We start from the raw sequence: 19,900 nt of genomic DNA, 5'->3' as shown, positions 1-19,900 counted from the left end.
TGGGGGTGGGTTGGGCCATTTCTTTCGTCTGTTTCCTTGCGCTACCTCGCAAACGCGGGAGACAGCGGCAAAAAAAAAAAAAAAAAAAAATATATATATATATATATATATATATATATATATATATATATATATATATATATATATATATTAAATTTTAGGGAGAATAAAAAGATGTTCTGGAAGGAGGTAAATAAAGTGCGTAAGACAAGGGAGCAAATGGGAACTTCAGTGAAGGGCGCAAATGGGGAGGTGATAACAAGTAGTGGTGATGTGAGAAGGAGATGGAGTGAGTATTTTGAAGGTTTGTTGAATGTGTTTGATGATAGAGTGGCAGATATAGGGTGTTTTGGTCGAGGTGGTGTGCAAAGTGAGAGGGTTAGGGAAAATGATTTGGTAAACAGAGAAGAGGTAGTGAAAGCTTTGCGGAAGATGAAAGCCGGCAAGGCAGCAGGTTTGGATGGTATTGCAGTGGAATTTATTAGAAAAGGGGGTGACTGTATTGTTGACTGGTTGGTAAGGTTATTTAATGTATGTATGACTCATGGTGAGGTGCCTGAGGATTGGCGGAATGCGTGCATAGTGCCATTGTACAAAGGCAAAGGGGATAAGAGTGAGTGCTCAAATTACAGAGGTATAAGTTTGTTGAGTATTCCTGGTAAATTATATGGGAGGGTATTGATTGAGAGGGTGAAGGCATGTACAGAGCATCAGATTGGGGAAGAGCAGTGTGGTTTCACAAGTGGTAGAGGATGTGTGGATCAGGTGTTTGCTTTGAAGAATGTATGTGAGAAATACTTAGAAAAGCAAATGGATTTGTATGTAGCATTTATGGATCTGGAGAAGGCATATGATAGAGTTGATAGAGATGCTCTGTGGAAGGTATTAAGAATATATGGTGTGGGAGGAAAGTTGTTAGAAGCAGTGAAAAGTTTTTATCGAGGATGTAAGTCATGTGTACGTGTAGGAAGAGAGGAAAGTGATTGGTTCTCAGTGAATGTAGGTTTGCGGCAGGGGTGTGTGATGTCTCCATGGTTGTTTAATTTGTTTATGGATGGGGTTGTTAGGGAGGTAAATGCAAGAGTTTTGGAAAGAGGGGCAAGTATGAAGTCTGTTGGGGATGAGAGAGCTTGGGAAGTGAGTCAGTTGTTGTTCGCTGATGATACAGCGCTGGTGGCTGATTCATGTGAGAAACTGCAGAAGCTGGTGACTGAGTTTGGTAAAGTGTGTGGAAGAAGAAAGTTAAGAGTAAATGTGAATAAGAGCAAGGTCATTAGGTACAGTAGGGTTGAGGGTCAAGTCAATTGGGAGGTGAGTTTGAATGGAGAAAAACTGGAGGAAGTGAAGTGTTTTAGATATCTGGGAGTGGATCTGGCAGCGGATGGAACCATGGAAGCGGAAGTGGATCATAGGGTGGGGGAGGGGGCGAAAATCCTGGGGGCCTTGAAGAATGTGTGGAAGTCGAGAACATTATCTCGGAAAGCAAAAATGGGTATGTTTGAAGGAATAGTGGTTCCAACAATGTTGTATGGTTGCGAGGCGTGGGCTATGGATAGAGTTGTGCGCAGGAGGATGGATGTGCTGGAAATGAGATGTTTGAGGACAATGTGTGGTGTGAGGTGGTTTGATCGAGTGAGTAACGTAAGGGTAAGAGAGATGTGTGGAAATAAAAAGAGCGTGGTTGAGAGAGCAGAAGAGGGTGTTTTGAAGTGGTTTGGGCACATGGAGAGAATGAGTGAGGAGAGATTGACCAAGAGGATATATGTGTCGGAGGTGGAGGGAACAAGGAGAAGAGGGAGACCAAATTGGAGGTGGAAAGATGGAGTGAAAAAGATTTTGTGTGATCGGGGCCTGAACATGCAGGAGGGTGAAAGGAGGGCAAGGAATAGAGTGAATTGGAGCGATGTGGTATACCGGGGTTGACGTGCTGTCAGTGGATTGAATCAAGGCATGTGAAGTGTCTGGGGTAAGCCATGGAAAGCTGTGTAGGTATGTATATTTGCGTGTGTGGACGTGTGTATATACATGTGTATGGGGGGGTTGGGCCATTTCTTTCGTCTGTTTCCTTGCGCTACCTCGCAGGCGCGGGAGACAGCGACAAAGTATAAAAAAAAAAAAAAAAAAAAAAAAAATATATATATATATATATATATTAGTTAATCGTCGTTTCCCTTGTCAGCAAGGTAGAGCCAGGAAACAGACAAAGAATAGCCCATCCATGCTCATGTACAGACATTTACTTATCAATATATACATACATACACATGCACAGACATATTCATATATACACATATACATATTCATACTTGCTTGCCTTCATCCATTCCTGTTGCTACCCAGCCCCACAGGAAATAACATCGCAACCCTCTGCTTCAACAAGGTAGCACCAGGAGAACAGACAGAAAAGGCCACTTCGTACACGCTCAGTCTCTTGCTGTCATGTGAAATGCACTGAAACCACAGCTCCCTATCCACATCCAGGCCCCACAGCCTTTCCATGGTTTACCCCAGATGTTTCACATGCCCTGGTTCAGTCCAGTGACAGAATGTCAACCCTGGTATACCACGTCGTTCCCATTCACTTTATTCCTTCCTTGCACGCCTCTCACCCTCCTGTATTTTCAGACCCCAATTGCTTAATATATTTGGATCATGGTGAAGTGCCTGAGAATTGGCAGAATGCATGTATAGTACCATTTTATAAAGGCTAAGGGGATAAAGATGAGTGTTCAAACCACAGAGGCATAAGTTTATTGAGCATATCTGGTAAAATGTATGGGATGGTATTGATTTAGAGGGTGAAGGCATGTACAGAGCATCAGATTGGGGAAGATCAGTGTTGTTTTAGAAGCGGTAGAGGATGGATGGATCAGGTGTTTGCTTTGATGAATTTGTATGTGGCATTTATGGTTCTGGAGAGGTCTTATGATAGGGTTGATAGAGATGCATTTTGGGAGATCTTAAGAATATGCGGTGTGGGAGGTAAGCTGCTAGAAGCAGTAAGAAGTTTTTATCAAGGCATTTGTACAATTAGGAAGAGAGGAGAGCGATTGGTTCCCAGTGAGGGTTGTTCTGAGGTAGGGGTGTGTGATATCACCATGGTTGTTTAATTTGTTTATCCTTGGGGTGGTGAGGAAGGGAGTTGTGGTTTCATTGCAATACACATGACAATTAGAGACTGAGTGTAAACGAATGTGGCCTTTTTTGTCTTTTCCTGGCTCTACCCTGCTGATGCAAGAGGTGGCAATGTTGTTTCCTGTGGGGTTGGGTGGTGCAGGAATGGATGAAAGCAAGCAAGTAAGAATGTGTACATGGGTATATATGTAGATGGCTATGTGTGTATGTATATGTGTATATGTATATGGTTGTGTGTGTATGCATATGTGTATATGTATATGTGCATGTATAAGTATGTATGTATATATGTGTATATGAGTGGATGGGTCTTTCTTCATTTGTTTCCTGGTGCTACCTCGCTGAAGTGGGATATGGTGATCAAATATAAAGAATAATGAAGTGGGAGACCAAATTGGAGGTGGAAGGATGGAGTGAAAAGGATTTTGAGTGATCAGGGCCTGAACGTACAGGAGGGTGAATGGGGTGCAAGAAATAAAGTGAACTGGAATGATGTGTTATACCGGGGTCAACATGTTGTCAGTGGATTGAACCAGGGTATGTGAAGTGTCTGGGATAAACCATGGAAAGTTTTGTGGGGCCTGGATGTGGAAAGGGAGCTGTGGTTTTGGTGCATTACACATGACAGCTAGAGACTGAGTGTGAAAGAATGTGGCCTTTGTTGTCTTTTCCTAGCACTGCTTCATGTGCATGCGGGGAGGGGGGTGCCATTTTCGTGTGTGGCTGGGTAGCAACAGGAACGGATGAAGGCAGCACATATGTATGTATATGTATGTATATGTTGAAATGTATAGGTGTGCATATGTGTGTGTGTGGGCATTTATGTATATACATGTGTATGTGGGTGGGTTCGGCCATTGTTTTGTCTGTTTCCTTGCACTACCTCACTAATGTAGGAGAGTGACTTAGTGTAAAGAATATATATATATATATATATATATATATATATATATATATATATATATATATATATATATATATAAATATATATATATATATATATATATATATATATATATATTTTTTTTTTTTTTTTTTTTTTCAAACTATTCGCCATTTCCCGCATTAGCGAGGTAGCGTTAAGAACAGAGAACTGGGTCACTGAGGGAATATCCTCACCTGGCCCCCTTCTCTGTTCCTTCTTTTGGAAAATTAAAAAAAAATTGAGAGGGGAGGATTTCCAGCCCCCCGCTCCCTCCCCTTTTAGTCGCCTTCTACGACACGCAGGGAATACGTGGGAAGTATTCTTTCTCCCCTATCCCCAGGGATAACATATATATATATATATATATATATATATATATTATTATTATTTTACTTTGTCGCTGTCTCCCGTGTTGTGAGGTAGCACAAGGGAACAGACGAAAGAAATGGCTCAACCCACCCCCATACACATGTATATACATACACTTCCACACACGCAAATATACATACCCATACATCTCAATGTACACATATATATACACACACACACACATACATATATACACATGCACACAATTCACACTGTCTGCCTTTATTCATTCCCATCGCCACCTCGCCACACATGGAATAACATCCCCCTCCCCCCTCATGTGTGCGAGGTAGCGCTAGGAAAAGACAACAAAGGCCCCATTCGTTCACACTCAATCTCTGGCTGTCATGCAATAATGCCCGAAACCACAGCTCCCTTTCCACATCCAGGCCCCACAGAACTTTCCATGGTTTGCCCCAGACGCTTCACATGCCCTGATTCAATCCATTGACAGCACGTCAACCCCGGTATACCACATTGATCCAATTCACTCTATTCCTTGCACACCTTTCACCCTCCTGAATGTTCATGCCCCGATCACTCAAAATCTTTTTCACTCCATCTTTCCACCTCCAATTTGGTCTCCCACTTCTCGTTCCCTCCACCTCTGACACATATATCCTCTTGGTCAATCTTTCCTCACTCATTCTCTCCATGTGCCCAAACCATTTCAAAACACCCTCTTCTGCTCTCTCAACCACGCTCTTTTTATTTCCACACATCTCTCTTACCCTATTATTACTTACTCGCTCAAACCACCTCACACCACATATTGTCCTCAAACATCCCATTTCCAGCACATCCACCCTCCTGCGCACAACTCTATCCATAGCCTACGCCTCGCAACCATACAACATTGTTGGAACCACTATTCCTTCAAACATACCCATTTTTGCTTTCAGAGACTTCCACACATTCTTCAAGGCTCCCAGGATTTTTGCCCCCTCCCCCACCCAATGATTCACTTCCGCTGCCAGATCCACTCCCAGATATCTAAAACACTTTACTTCCTCCAGTTTTTCTCCATTCAAACTAACCTCCCAGTTGACTTGACCCTCAACCCTACTGTACCTAATAACCTTGCTCTTTTTCACATTTACTCTTAACTTTCTTCTTTCACACACTTTACCAAACTCAGTCACCAGCTTCTGCAGTTTCTCACATGAATCAGCCACCAGTGCTGTATCATCAGCAAACAACAACTGACTCACTTCCCAAGCTCTCTCATCCCCAATAGGCTTCATACTTGCCCCTCTTTCCAAACCTCTTGCATTCAGCTCCCTAACAACCCCATCCATAAACAATTGAATAACCATGGAGACATCACACACCCCTGCCGCAAACCTACATTCACTGAGAACCAATCACTTTCCTCTCTTCCTACACGTACACATGCCTTACATCCTCGATAAAAACTTTTCACTGCTTCAAAGAACTTGCCTCCCACACCATATATTCTTAATACCTTCCACAGAGCATCTCTATCAACTCTATCATATGCCTTCTCCAGATCCATAAATGCTACATACAAATCCATTTGCTTTTCTAAGTATTTCTCACATACATTCTTCAATACAAACACCTGATATGCACATCCTCTACCACTTCTGAAACCACACTGCTCTTGCCCAATCTGATGCTCTGTACTTGCCTTCACCCTCTCAGTCAATACCCTCCCATATACTTTACCAGGAATACTCAACAAACTTATACCTCTGTAATTTGAGCACTCACTCTTATCCCCTTTGCCTTTGTACAATGGCACTATGCACGCATTCTGCCAATCCTCAGGCACCTCACCATGAATCATACATGCATGAAATAAGCTTACCAACCAGTCAATAATACAGTCACCCCCTTTTTTGATAAATTCCACTGCAATACCATCCAAACCTGCTGCCTTGCCGGCTTTCATCTTCCGCAAAGCTTTTACTACCTCTTCTCTGTTTACCAAATCATTTTCCCTAACCCTCTCACTTTGCACACCACCTCGACCAAACACCCCATATCTGCCACTCTATCATCAAACACATTCAACAAACCTTCAAAATACTCACTCCATCTCCTCACATCACCACTACTTGTTATCACCTCCCTATTAGCCCCCTTCATTGAAGTTCCCATTTGATCCCTTGTCTTACGCACTTTATTTACCTCCTTCCAGAACATCTTTTTATTCTCCCTAAAATTCATTGATACTCTCTCACCCCAACTCTCATTTGCCCTCTTTTTTTTTTTCTCTTTTGCTTTGTCGCTGTCTCCAGCATTAGCAAGATAGCGCAAGGAAACAGATGAAAGAATGGCCCAACCCACCCACATACACATGTATATACATACACATCTACACACGCAAATATACATACCTATACATCTCAACGTATACATATATATACACACACAAACATATACATATATACAGTTGTACATAATTCATACTGTCTGCCTTTATTCATTCCTATCACCATCTTGCCACACATGAAACAACAACCCCCTCCCCCGCTCATGTGTGCGAGGTAGCGCTAGGAAAAGAGAACAAAGGCACCATTCGTTCACACTAACTCTCTAGCTGTCATGTAATAATGCACCGAAACCACAGCTCCCTTTCCACATCCAGGCCCCACAGAACTTTCCATGGTTTACCCCAGATGCTTCCCATGCCCTGGTTCAATCCATTGACAGCACGTCGACCCTGGTGTACCACATCGTTCCAATTCACTGTTCCATGCGCACCTTTCAACCTCCTGCATGTTCAGGCCCCGATGACTCAAAATCTTTTTCACTCCATCTTTCCACCTCCAATTTGGTCTCACACTTCTCCTCATTCCCTCCACCTCTGACACATATATCCTCTTGGTCAATCTTTCCTCACTCATTCTCTCCATGTGACCAAACCATTTCAAAACACCCTCTTCTGCTCTCTCAACCACACTCTTCTTATTACCATACTTCTCTCTTACCCTATTATTACTTACTCGATCAAACCACCTCACACCACATATTGTCCTCAAAGATCTCATTTCCAGCACATCCACCCTCCTGCGCACAACTCTATCCATAGCCCATGCCGTGCAACCATACAACATTGTTGGAACCACTATTCCTTCAAACATACCCATTTTTGCTTTCCGAGATAATGTTCTTGACTTCCACACATTCTTCAAGGCTCCCAGAATTTTCGCCCCCTCCCCCACCCTATGATTCACTTCCGCTTCCATGCTTCCATCCGCTGCCAAATCCACTCCCAGATATCTAAAACACTTCACTTCCTCCAGTTTTTCTCCATTCAAACTTACCTCCCAATTGACTTGACCCTCAACCCTACTGTACCTAATAACCTTGCTCTTATTCACATTTACTCTCAACTTTCTTCTTTCACACACTTTACTAAACTCAGTCACCAGCTTCTGCAGTTTCTCAAATGAATCAGCCACCAGCGCTGTATCATCAGCAAACAACAACTGACTCACTTCCCAAGCTCTCTCATCCACAACAGACTGCATACTTGCCCCTTATTCCAAAACTCTTGCATTCACGTCCCTAACAACCGTATCCATAAACAAATTAAACAACCATGGAGACATCACACACCCCTGCCGCAAACCTACATTCACTGAGAACCAATCACTTTCCTCTCTAACTACATGTACACATATCTTACATCTTCGATAAAAAGTTTTCACTGCTTCTAAGAAATTGCCTCCCATACCATATATTCTTAATACCTTCCACAGAGTATCTCTTATCAACTCTATCATATGCCTTCTAAAGATCCATAAATTCTACATACAAATCCATTTGCTTTTCTAAGTATTTCTCACATACATTCTTCAAAGCAAACATCTGATCCACACATCCTCTACCACTTCTGAAACCACACTCCTCTTCCCCAATCTGATGCTCTGTGCATGCTATCACCCTCTCGATCAATACCCTCCCATATAATTTTCCAGGAATACTCAACAAACTTATACCTCTGTAATTTGAGCACTCACAATAACACTATGCAAGCATTCTGCCAATCCTCAGGCACCTCACCATGAATCATGCATATATTAAATAACTTTACCAACCAGTCAACAATACAGTCACCCCCTTTTTTAATAAATTCCACTGCAATACCATCCAAACCCGCTGCCTTGCTGGCTTTCATCTTCTGCAAAGCTTTTACTACCTCTTCTCTGTTTACCAAATCATTTTCCCTAACCCTCTCACTTTGCACACCACCTCGACCAAAACACCCTATATCTGCCTCTCTGTCATCAAACACATTCAACAAACCTTCAAAATACTCACTCCATCTCCTCACATCACCACTACTTGTTATCACCTCCCCATTAGCCCCCTTCACTGAAGTTCCCATTTCTTCCCTTGTCTTACGAACTTTATTTACCTCCTTCCAAAACATCTTTTTATTCTCTAAAATTTAATGATACTCTCTCACCCCAACTCTCATTTGCCCTCTTTTCTCTTGACCTCCTGCCTCTTTCTTTTATACATCTCCCACTCATTTGCATTATTTCCCTGCAAAAATTGTCCAAATGCTTCCCTCTTCTCTTTCACTAATAATCTTACTTCTTCATCCCAACACTCACTACCCTTTCTAATCTACCCACCTCCCACGCTTCTCATATATATATATATATATATATATATATATATATATATATATATATATATATATATATATATATATATATATCCAGATCCATAAATGCTACATACAAATCCATTTGCATTTCTAAGTATTTCTCACATACATTCTTCAAAGCAAACACCTGATCCACACATCTTCTACCACTTCTGAAACCACACTGCTCTTCCCCAATCTGATGCTCTGTACATGCCTTCACCCTCTCAATCAATACCCTCCCATATAATTTTCCAGGAATACTCAACAAACTTATACCTCTGAAATTTGAGCACTCACTCTTATTCCCTTTGACTTTGTACAATGGCACTATGCACGCATTCCGCCAATCCTCAGGCACCTCACCATGAGTCATACATACATTAAATAACCTTACCAACCAGTCAATAATACAGTCACGATAGAGTTGATAGAGATGCTCTGTGGAAGGTATTAAGACTATATGGTGTGTGAGGCAAGTTCTTAGAAGCAGTGAAAAGTTTTTATCGAGGATGTAAGGCATGTGTACGTGTAGGAAGAGAGGAAAGTGATTGGTTCTCAGTGAATGTAGATTTGCGGCAGGGGTGTGTGATGTCTCCATGGTTGTTTAATTTGTTTATGGATGGGGTTGTTAGGGAGGTGAATGCAAGAGTTTTGGAAAGAGGGGCAAGTATGAAGTCTGTTGTGGATGAGAGAGCTTGGGAAGTGAGTCAGTTGTTGTTCGCTGATGATACAGCGCTGGTGGCTGATTCATGTGAGAAACTGCAGAAGCTTGTGACTGAGTTTGGTAAAGTGTGTGAAAGAAGAAAGTTAAGAGTAAATGTGAATAAGAGCAAGGTTATTAGGTACAGTAGGGTTGAGGGTCAAGTCAATTGGGAGGTAAGTTTGAATGGAGAAAAACTGGAGGAAGTGAAGTGTTTTAGATATCTGGGAGTGGATTTGGCAGCGGATGGAACCATGGAAGCGGAAGTGAATCATAGGGTGGGGGAGGGGGCAAAAATTCTGGGAGCCTTGAAGAATGTGTGGAAGTCGAGAACATTATCTCGGAAAGCAAAAATGGGTATGTTTGAAGGAATAGTGGTCCCAACAATGTTGTATGGTTGCGAGGCGTGGGCTATGGATAGAGTTGTGCGCAGGAGGATGGATGTGCTGGAAATGAGATGTTTGAGGACAATGTGTGGTGTGAGGTGGTTTGATTGAGTAAGTAACGTAAGGGTAAGAGAGATATGTGGAAATAAAAAGAGCGTGGTTGAGAGAGCAGAAGAGGGTGTTTTGAAGTGGTTTGGGAACATGGAGAGAATGAGTGAGGAAAGATTGACCAAGAGGATATATGTGTCGGAGGTGGAGGGAACGAGGAAAAGAGGGAGACCAAATTGGAGGTGGAAAGATGGAGTGAAAAAGATTTTGTGTGATCGGGGCCTGAACATGCAGGAGGGTGAAAGGAGGGCAAGGAATAGAGTGAATTGGAGCAATGTGGTATACCGGGGTTGACGTGCTGTCAGTGGATTGAATCAAGGCATGTGAAGCGTCTGGGGTAAACCATGGAAAGCTGTGTAGGTATGTACATTTGCGTGTGTGGACGTATGTATATACATGTGTATGGGGGTGGGTTGGGCCATTTCTTTCATCTGTTTCCTTGCGCTAACTCGCAAACGCGGGAGACAGCGACAAAAATAAAATATATTTTATTTATTTATATTTATTATACTTTGTCGCTGTCTCCCGCGTTTGCGAGGTAGCGCAAGGAAACAGACGAAAGAAATGGCCCAACCCCCCCCATACACATGTATATACATACGTCCACACACGCAAATATACATACCTACACAGCTTTCCATGGTTTACCCCAGTCGCTTCACATGCCTTGATTCAATCCACTGACAGCACGTCAACCCCGGTATACCACATTGCTCCAATTCACTCTATTCCTTGCCCTCCTTTCACCCTCCTGCATGTTCAGGCCCCGATCACACAAAATCTTTTTCACTCCATCTTTCCACCTCCAATTTGGTCTCCCTCTTTTCCTCGTTCCCTCCACCTCCGACACATATATCCTCTTGGTCAATCTTTCCTCACTCATTCTCTCCATGTTCCCAAACCACTTCAAAACACCCTCTTCTGCTCTCTCAACCACGCTCTTTTTATTTCCACACATCTCTCTTACCCTTACGTTACTTACTCGATCAAGCCACCTCACACCACACATTGTCCTCAAACATCTCATTTCCAGCACATCCATCCTCCTGCGCACAACTCTATCCATAGCCCACGCTTCGCAACCATACAACATTGTTGGAACCACTATTCCTTAAAAGATACCCATTTTTGCTTTCCGAGATAATGTTCTCGACTTCCACACATTCTTCAAGGCTCCCAGAATTTTCGCCCCCTCCCCCACCCTATGATCCACTTCCGCTTCCATGGTTCCATCCGCTGCCAGATCCACTCCCAGATATCTAAAACACTTCACTTCCTCCAGTTTTTCTCCATTCAAACTCACCTCCCAATTGACTTGACCCTCAACCCTACTGTACCTAATAACCTTGCTCTTATTCACATTTACTCTTAACTCTCTTCTTCCACACACTTTACCAAACTCAGTCACCAGCTTCTGCAGTTTCTCACATGAATCAGCCACCAGCGCTGTATAATCAGCGAACAACAACTGACTCACTTCCCAAGCTCTCTCATCCCCAACAGACTTCATACTTGCCCCTCTTTCCAAAACTCTTGCATTCACCTCCCTAACAACCCCATCCATAAACAAATTAAACAACCATGGAGACATCACACACCCCTGCCGCAAACCTACATTCACTGAGAACCAATCACTTTCCTCTCTTCCTACACGTACACATGCCTTACATCCTCGATAAAAACTTTTCACCGCTTCTAACAACTTGCCTCCCACACCATATATTCTTAATACCTTCCACAGAGCATCTCTATCAACTCTATCATATGCCTTCTCCAGATCCATAAATGCTACATACAAATCCATTTGCTTTTCTAAGTATTTCTCACATACATTCTTCAAAGCAAACACCTGATCCACACATCCTCTACCACTTCTGAAACCACACTGCTCTTCCCCAATCTGATGCTCTGTACATGCCTTCACCCTCTCAATCAATACCCTCCCATATAATTTACCAGGAATACTCAACAAACTTATACCTCTGTAATTTGAGCACTCACTCTTATCCCCTTTGCCTTTGTACAATGGCACTATGCACGCATTCCGCCAATCGTCAGGCACCTTCCCATGAGTCATACATACATTAAATAACCTTACTAACCAGTCAATAATACAGTCACCCCCTTTTTTAATAAATTCCACTGCAATACCATCCATATATATATATTTATTTATTTATTTATTATACTTTGTCGCTGTCTCCCGCGTTTGCGAGGTAGCGCAAGGAAACAGACGAAAGAAATGGCCCAACCCCCCCCCCCCATGCACATGTATATACATACGTCCACACACGCAAATATACATACCTACACAGCTTTCCATGGTTTACCCCAGACGCTTCACATGCCTTGATTCAATCCACTGACAGCACGTCAACCCCGGTATACCACATCGCTCCAATTCACTCTATTCCTTGCCCTCCTTTCACCCTCCTGCATGTTCAGGCCCCGATCACACAAAATCTTTTTCACTCCATCTTTCCACCTCCAATTTGGTCTCCCTCTTCTCCTCGTTCCCTCCACCTCCGACACATATATCCTCTTGGTCAATCTTTCCTCACTCATCCTCTCCATGTGCCCAAACCATTTCAAAACACCCTCTTCTGCTCTCTCAACCACGCTCTTTTTATTTTCACACATCTCTCTTACCCTTACGTTACTTACTCGATCAAACCACCTCACACCACACATTGTCCTCAAACATCTCATTTCCAGCACATCCATCCTCCTGCGCACAACTCTATCCATAGCCCACACCTCGCAATCATACAACATTGTTGGAAGAACTATTCCTTCAAAGATACCCATTTTTGCTTTCCGAGATAATGTTCTCGACTTCCACACATTCTTCAAGGCTCCCAGGATTTTCGCCCCCTCCCCCACCCTATGATCCACTTCTGCTTCCATGGTTCCATCCACTGCCAGATCCACTCCCAGATATCTAAAACACTTTACTTCCTCCAGTTTTTCTCCATTCAAACTTACCTCCCAATTGACCTGAACCTCAACCCTACTGTACCTAATTACCTTGCTCTTATTCACATTTACTCTTAACTCTCTTCTTTCACACACTTTACCAAACTCAGTCACCAGCTTCTGCAGTTTCTCACATGAATCAGCCACAAGCACTGTATCATATATATATATATATATATATATATATATATATATATATATATATGGTGAACAGCTTGTAGATTTATGTGCTGAAAAAGGACTGGTGATTGGGAATACCTGGTTTAAAAAGAGAGATATACATAAGTATACGTATGTAAGTAGGAGAGATGGCCAGAGAGCATTATTGGATTACGTGTTAACTGATAGGCGCACGAAAGAGAGACTTTTGCATGTTAATGTGCTGAGAGGTGCAACTGGAGGGAGGGCTCATCATTATCTTGTAGAGGCGAAGGTGAAGATTTGTAGGGGTTTTCAGAAAAGAAGAGAGAATGTTGGGGTGAAGAGAGTGGTGAGAGTAAGTGAGCTTGGGAAGGAGACTTGTGTGATGAAGTACCAGGAGAGAAGACTGAGTACAGAATGGAAAAAGGTAAGAAAAAAGGATGTAAGGGGAGTGGGGGAGGAATGGGATGTATTTAGTGAAGCAGTGATGGCTTGCGCAAAAGATGCTTGTGGCATGAAAAGCGTGGGAAGTGGGGTGACTATAAAGGGTAGTGAGTGGTGGGATGAAGAAGTAAGATTATTAGTGAAAGAGAAGAGAGAGGCATTTGGACAGTTTTTGCAGGGAAAAAATGCAAATGAGTGGTAGATGTATAAAAGAAAAAGGCAGGAGGTCAAGAGAAATGTGCAAGAGGTGAAAAAGAGGGCAAATGAGAGTTGGGGTGAGAGAGTATCATTAAATTTTAGGGAGAATAAAAAGATGTTTTGGAAGGAGGTAAATAAAGTGCGTAAGACAAGGGAGCAAATGGGAACTTCAGTGAAGGGGGCTAATGAGGAGGTGATAACAAGTAGTGGTGATGTGAGGAGATGGAGTGAGTATTTTGAAGGTTTGTTGAATGTGTTTGATGATAGAGAGGCAGATATAGGGTGTTTTGGTCGAGGTGGTGTGCAAAGTGAGAGGGTTAGGGAAAATGATTTAGTAAACAGAGAAGAGGTAGTAAAAGCTTTATGGAAGATGAAAGCCAGCAAGGCAGCAGGTTTGGATGGTATTGCAGTGGAATTTATTAAAAACGGGGGTGACTGTATTGTTGATTGGTTGGTAAGGTTATTTAATGTATGTATGATTCATGGTGAGGTGCCTGAGGATTGGCGTAATGCTTGCATAGTGCCATTGTACAAAAGCAAAGGGGATAAGAGTGAGTGCTCAAATTACAGAGGTATAAGTTTGTTGAGTATTCCTGGTAAATAATATGGGAGGGTATTGATTGAGAGGGTGAAGGCATGTACAGAGCATCAGATTGGGGAAGAGCATTGTGGTTTCAGAAGTGGTAGAGGATGTGTGGATCAGGTGTTTGCTTTGAAGAATGTATGTGAGAAATACTTAGAAAAGCAAATGGATTTGTATGTAGTATTTATGGATCTGGAGAAGGCATATGATAGAGTTGATAGAGATGCTCTGTGGAAGGTATTAAGAATATATGGTGTGGGAGGCAAGTTGTTAGAAGCAGTGAAAATTTTTTTTCAAGGATGTAAGGCATGTGTACATGTAGGAAGAGAGGAAAGTGATTGGTTCTCAGTGAATGTAGGTTTGCAGCAAGGGTGTGTGATGTCTCCATGGTTGTTTGATTTGTTTATGGATTGGATTGTTAGGGAGGTGAATGCAAGAGTTTTGGAAAGAGGGGGAAGTATGCAGTCTGTTGTGGATGAGAGAGCTTGGGAAGTGAGTCAGTTGTTGTTCGCTGATGATACAGCGCTGGTGGCTGATTCATGTGAGAAACTGCAGAAGCTGGTGACTGAGTCTGGTAAAGTGTGTGAAAGAAGAAAGGTAAGAGTAAATGTGAATAAGAGCAAGGTTATTAGGTACAGTAAGGTTGAAGGTCAAGTCAATTGGGAGGTAAGTTTGAATGAAAAAAAACTGGAGGAAGTAAAGTGTTTTAGATATCTGGGAGTGGATCTGGCAGCGGATGGAACCATGGAAGCGGAAGTGAATCATAGGGTGGGGGAGGGGGCGAAAGTTCTGGGAGCATTGAAGAATGTGTGGAAGTCGAGAACATTTACTCAGAAAGCAAAAATGGGTATGTTTGAAGGAATAGTGGTTCCAACAATGTTATATGGTTGCGGTGCATGGGTTGTAGATAGAGTTGTGCGGAAGAGGGTGGATGTGTTGGAAATGAGATGTTTGAGGACAATATGTGGTGTGAGGTGGTTTAATTGAGTAAGTAATAATAGGGTAAGAGACGTGTGGTAATAAAAAGAGTGTGGTTGAGAATGCAGAAGAGGGTGTTTTGAAATGGTTTGGTCACATGGAGAGAATGAGTGAGGAAAGATTGACAAAGAGAATGTATGTGTCAGAGGTGGATTGAACGAGAAGTGGTAGACCAAATTGGAGGTGGAAAGATGGGAGTGAGAAAGATTTTGAGTTATCGAGGCCTGAACATGCAGGAGGGTGAAAGGCATGCAAGGAATAGAGTGAATTGGAACGATGCGGTATACCAGGGTTGACGTGATGTCAGTGGATTGAACCAGGGCATGTGAAGCGTCTGGGGTAAACCATGGAAAACTCTGTGGGGCCTGGATGTGGAAAGGGAGCTGTGGTTTTGGTACATTATTACATGACAGCTAGAGAGTTAGTGTGAACAAATGTGGCCTTTATTGTCTTTTCCTAGTGCTACCTCGCACACATGAGGGGGGAGGGGGTTTTTATTTCATGTGTGGTGGGGTGGCGATGGGGAATAATAAAGGCAGACAGTATGAATTATGTACATGTGTATGTATGTATATGTCTGTATGTATGTATATGTATGTATATTTGCGTGTGTGGACGTGTATGTATATACATGTGTATGTGGGTGGGTTGGGCCATTCTTTTGTCTGTTTCCTTGCGCTACCTCGCTAATGCGGGAGACAGTGACAAAGCAAAATGAATAAATAAATAAATATATATCTGTGTGTGTATATGTATATATTTGAAGGAATAGTAGTCCCAACAATATTACATGAACAGGCAGAGGAAGGTGAGTGATCAAGTAAGTAATGAAAGGGTAAGAGAGAAGTGTGGTAATGAAAAAAATATTTTTGAGAGAGGAGAAGAGGGTGTGCTGAAATGGTTTGGACATATGGAAAGAATGACTGAGAAAAGGGTGACAGTGTATGGTAATAAAAAGAGTATGGTTGTGTGAGCAGAAGAGGTTGTGCTGAAATGGTTTGGACAAATAGAGAGAATGATTGAGGAAAAGTTGACAAGGAGGATATTTGTGTCAGAAATGCAGGGAACAAGGAGAACAGGAAGACCAAATTGGAAATGGAAAGATGGAGTGAAAAATGATGTTGATTGATCAGGGCCTGAACATGCAGGAGGGTGAAAAGTGTGTGCATGATAGAGTGGACTGGATTAGTGTGGTATTCAGGGTTCAATGTACTGTCAGTGCTGAGTCAGGGCAAGTGAAGTATCTGGGGTAAACCATGGAAAGGTCTGTGGGGTCTGGTTGTTGGTAGGGAGCTGTGGTTTTGATGCATTACACATGACAGCGAGAGAATGGATGCGAGCAGATGTGGGCTTTCTTTGTGTGTTCCAGCGCTATCTCACTAAAGTTGAAAACAGTGTTCAAGTATGAAAAAAGCAAAAAATATTCATATTATAAGGATGTTTACTTTCTTCTTGCCCCAGGAGTTCCTTCTCTCCTTAAAAGGCCCCTGCAGGACTCAGGAAGGTGGCCACATCCATTAGACAGGACCACAGGTCATAAAGTGTTGTGATGTTGCTTGTGCATTTATGTGCAGAGTGCAGGGAAGTTGAGTAATAGGTTGCTTGGTGTCTTATTTATGATAATTGCCTTGTGGGCCTGAAGTGCCTTGGGATATATTGAAGTCGATGTTTGTAGTGTTGTAGTGATGGTTGATGTCCAGAGTGTAAGTGAGAGAGTGTGACTCGTGATTGTCTGGGGAGTGTGGTTTGTGATGGACGTATGTCTAATGGGTTGGACTTTGAGACTGAGTTTACTCCATCCTGTGGAACATTCTGGTCTGGATGGGCCATTATTCCAATTGTGGAATGAAGTGTTGCATGTTTGATGTTGCTCCTGTGGTATTAGGGCATTGTGATGTGATTGTGAGAGCTGCATACTTAAGGTTTGCCTAAAGTAATGGGATGTCTTGTAGAAAGAGATTGAAGGGTGTTGTAGAAGTAAGTGCTCCTAGAAGGTGATGATGGGTGTTGGAGGAAGGGAGGAGGGTGGTGGGGACAGTGGGGGAGTAACCCTCATGACAAACTCATAATGAGATCAGTGTGTATGGTTATATACACATTTACATATATTTACATAATTCATATGTTTATAAATTTCCACTGTTCCATTTGTGGAATGCAGTTATTCATGTTTGATGTTGCTCCAATGGTATTAGGGCATTGTGATGTGATTGTGAGATCTGAATACAAAAGGACTTCATGTTGAGGTTTGCTTAAGGTAATGGGACGTTTTGTAGAAAGAGATTGAAGAGTGTTGGAGAAAGAACCACATTTGCTCCTAGAAGGTAATGAGGGGTGTTGAAGGGTGGGAGGGACAGTGGGGGAGTAACCCTTATGACTCAAACTCATAATGAGACCAGTGTGCATGGTTACCGACATATTTACATATTTTGACATATTCCATGTTTATTTATATATTTGCTCTTCGATATTGCTTCCAGAAAGTTGTAGTCTGAAGTAAGCACGTATAGAGTGACCAAGGTGACCCTTACCAGCCATGCAATTATCAGAATATTGGTAGAGGCTCAAAATGAGCTTGTGTAGATAACACTTGATGTGACTCCTGCCACCTGCAGAGGAAGCCTCCTTATGATAACCTCCACTACTTAAGGGCAAAAGGTTTGATATTTTTACATTCTCATCCTTCTATATTAAGGTTGTGATCATTACATATCTGGTACATGCTTAATGTTGGGGATACATTCTTGGAAAACACTCCTTATTGGAGGTACTAATTGATGAATTACATCTTTCCTTCAGATTCATTGGGATGAAGGGGAATTACATTTTTAGATCAATTTCTTGACCAAATTTGCATAGAAATAATCAATGAAATGTATAGAAGCACACAGCACAATGCAGGTACACTTACAGTGAGTATTGAAAAAAAATATACTTGTAATACAATGCATGAAGTTGCTCTGGATCTAGAGAATGCTTGCTCACCATTCTCCATAATTTCACCACTGATTTAGGTGATCTATGTTTCACTTAAAGATGACCATTGTGTCTAATTTTCTCTGCTGTTCAAAAATCTTTCTTACCAACTTAGCAAGCAAGTCAAGGGAACTGCTAATATCAGCACCATGTTGTCCAGTGTCAGAATCTTTCAAAACTTTTAACTACTTCCGATACTTTTCCTGCTCCTCTTCTTTCCAGAAGGACAAGCCTTTCTTGGGTACTTTCCACTCACAGCATATTGTAAACTTGTGAGATTATACACTTTATTAGATCATAAAGACTTGTGAGGCTATACACTTTATTACATCATAAGAATGAAGGTTATATGTCCACTGTAACTCGTGTATACTTGACTGGCTGACATGGGGATGTTACTTCTTGCATGTGAACAATCACTCCTCTGAGGGATTGGTCGCAGATGTCTCAAGGTGTACATTTATGAGCCTTTTTTGTGTGTGTTTTATGTACTTTATTTCATTTATTTATGGACATCTTATTGTATAATATACCATATATGCCTTAATGGCACCACCACTTACAAGCAAATGATCACTGTGACAGAATATCACTTGGCTGAACAATTGGCTACTATTTCTCATGGTATCTTTAATATTTGTTTTTTATCTACATTATTTGATTTATTCTATCATGAGCACCAAGTAAATGGATCACCTGGTAGAGGGTCAATGGGTAGCAGGGACCAGTTGAAGTTTAGATCTCTGTGTAACATTAATGAAGAAACTAAAGAATATGGTCTCTGTGTGCTGTTAACTCATCGTGTTACAATTCTAGTGTGTATATGCCATTAAAACTTGATGTTTATATTTTGAATTGTATATCTATGAACATTTGATGTTGGTGGTCTTATATCTTTATATCATTCGTATTTTTCACTACTGTGGTCTATACAGTAATCACTTACTTAACCATTCTAACAGTGGTGTAGAAGCATAACACTGAATGGTGATTAGATTAGGATTACATTTCCAGCATCACTACCCCCACTTTTAAACTCCTAAACAGCCACCCTGCCTCCTTCCTTCACAATATGATTTACAGCCCAGTGGCATTGTGTTATTGTTCTATTTACATCACTCAGATATGTAGATATTATATATACAGAATATGAGGTGCAATTCTGTACTAGCAGTAAAAAGTCAGCCTGTTATCCTGTACTTGGTATACTATATTCACCAGAAAACAAACTCCTGATGTAGCCTTCTCATATCAGTATAACAGGTAAATGTTAAAGATAATAGTGTTTTCTATCCATGTGTTGTAATGGTTAACAAGTTAACACCCTCAGCCTGATACACCATGCTCAGTG

The 19,900-nt window shown here is 41.8% G+C and overlaps 1 protein-coding gene across 5 annotated transcripts in view; it reads left to right on the top strand.

Annotated features, from left to right (window-relative positions):
- LOC139758426 (uncharacterized) overlaps window positions 1-19,900 on the top strand; it is a 96,716-nt gene that overhangs the window by 28,804 nt on the left and 48,012 nt on the right. For all 5 annotated transcript variants that reach the window (XM_071679817.1, XM_071679816.1, XM_071679822.1 and 2 more), the window contains one exon: window positions 18,054-18,231. The gene's annotated coding sequence lies outside the window, so the exon portion shown is untranslated. The remainder of the gene's footprint in view (window positions 1-18,053; window positions 18,232-19,900) is intronic.

Source organism: Panulirus ornatus, chromosome 30 (genome assembly GCF_036320965.1).
Source record: "Panulirus ornatus isolate Po-2019 chromosome 30, ASM3632096v1, whole genome shotgun sequence".
NCBI lineage: Eukaryota > Metazoa > Arthropoda > Malacostraca > Decapoda > Palinuridae > Panulirus > Panulirus ornatus.
Note: the sequence above shows the minus strand (reverse complement) of the source record. Positions and strands in the feature narration are given on the sequence as shown.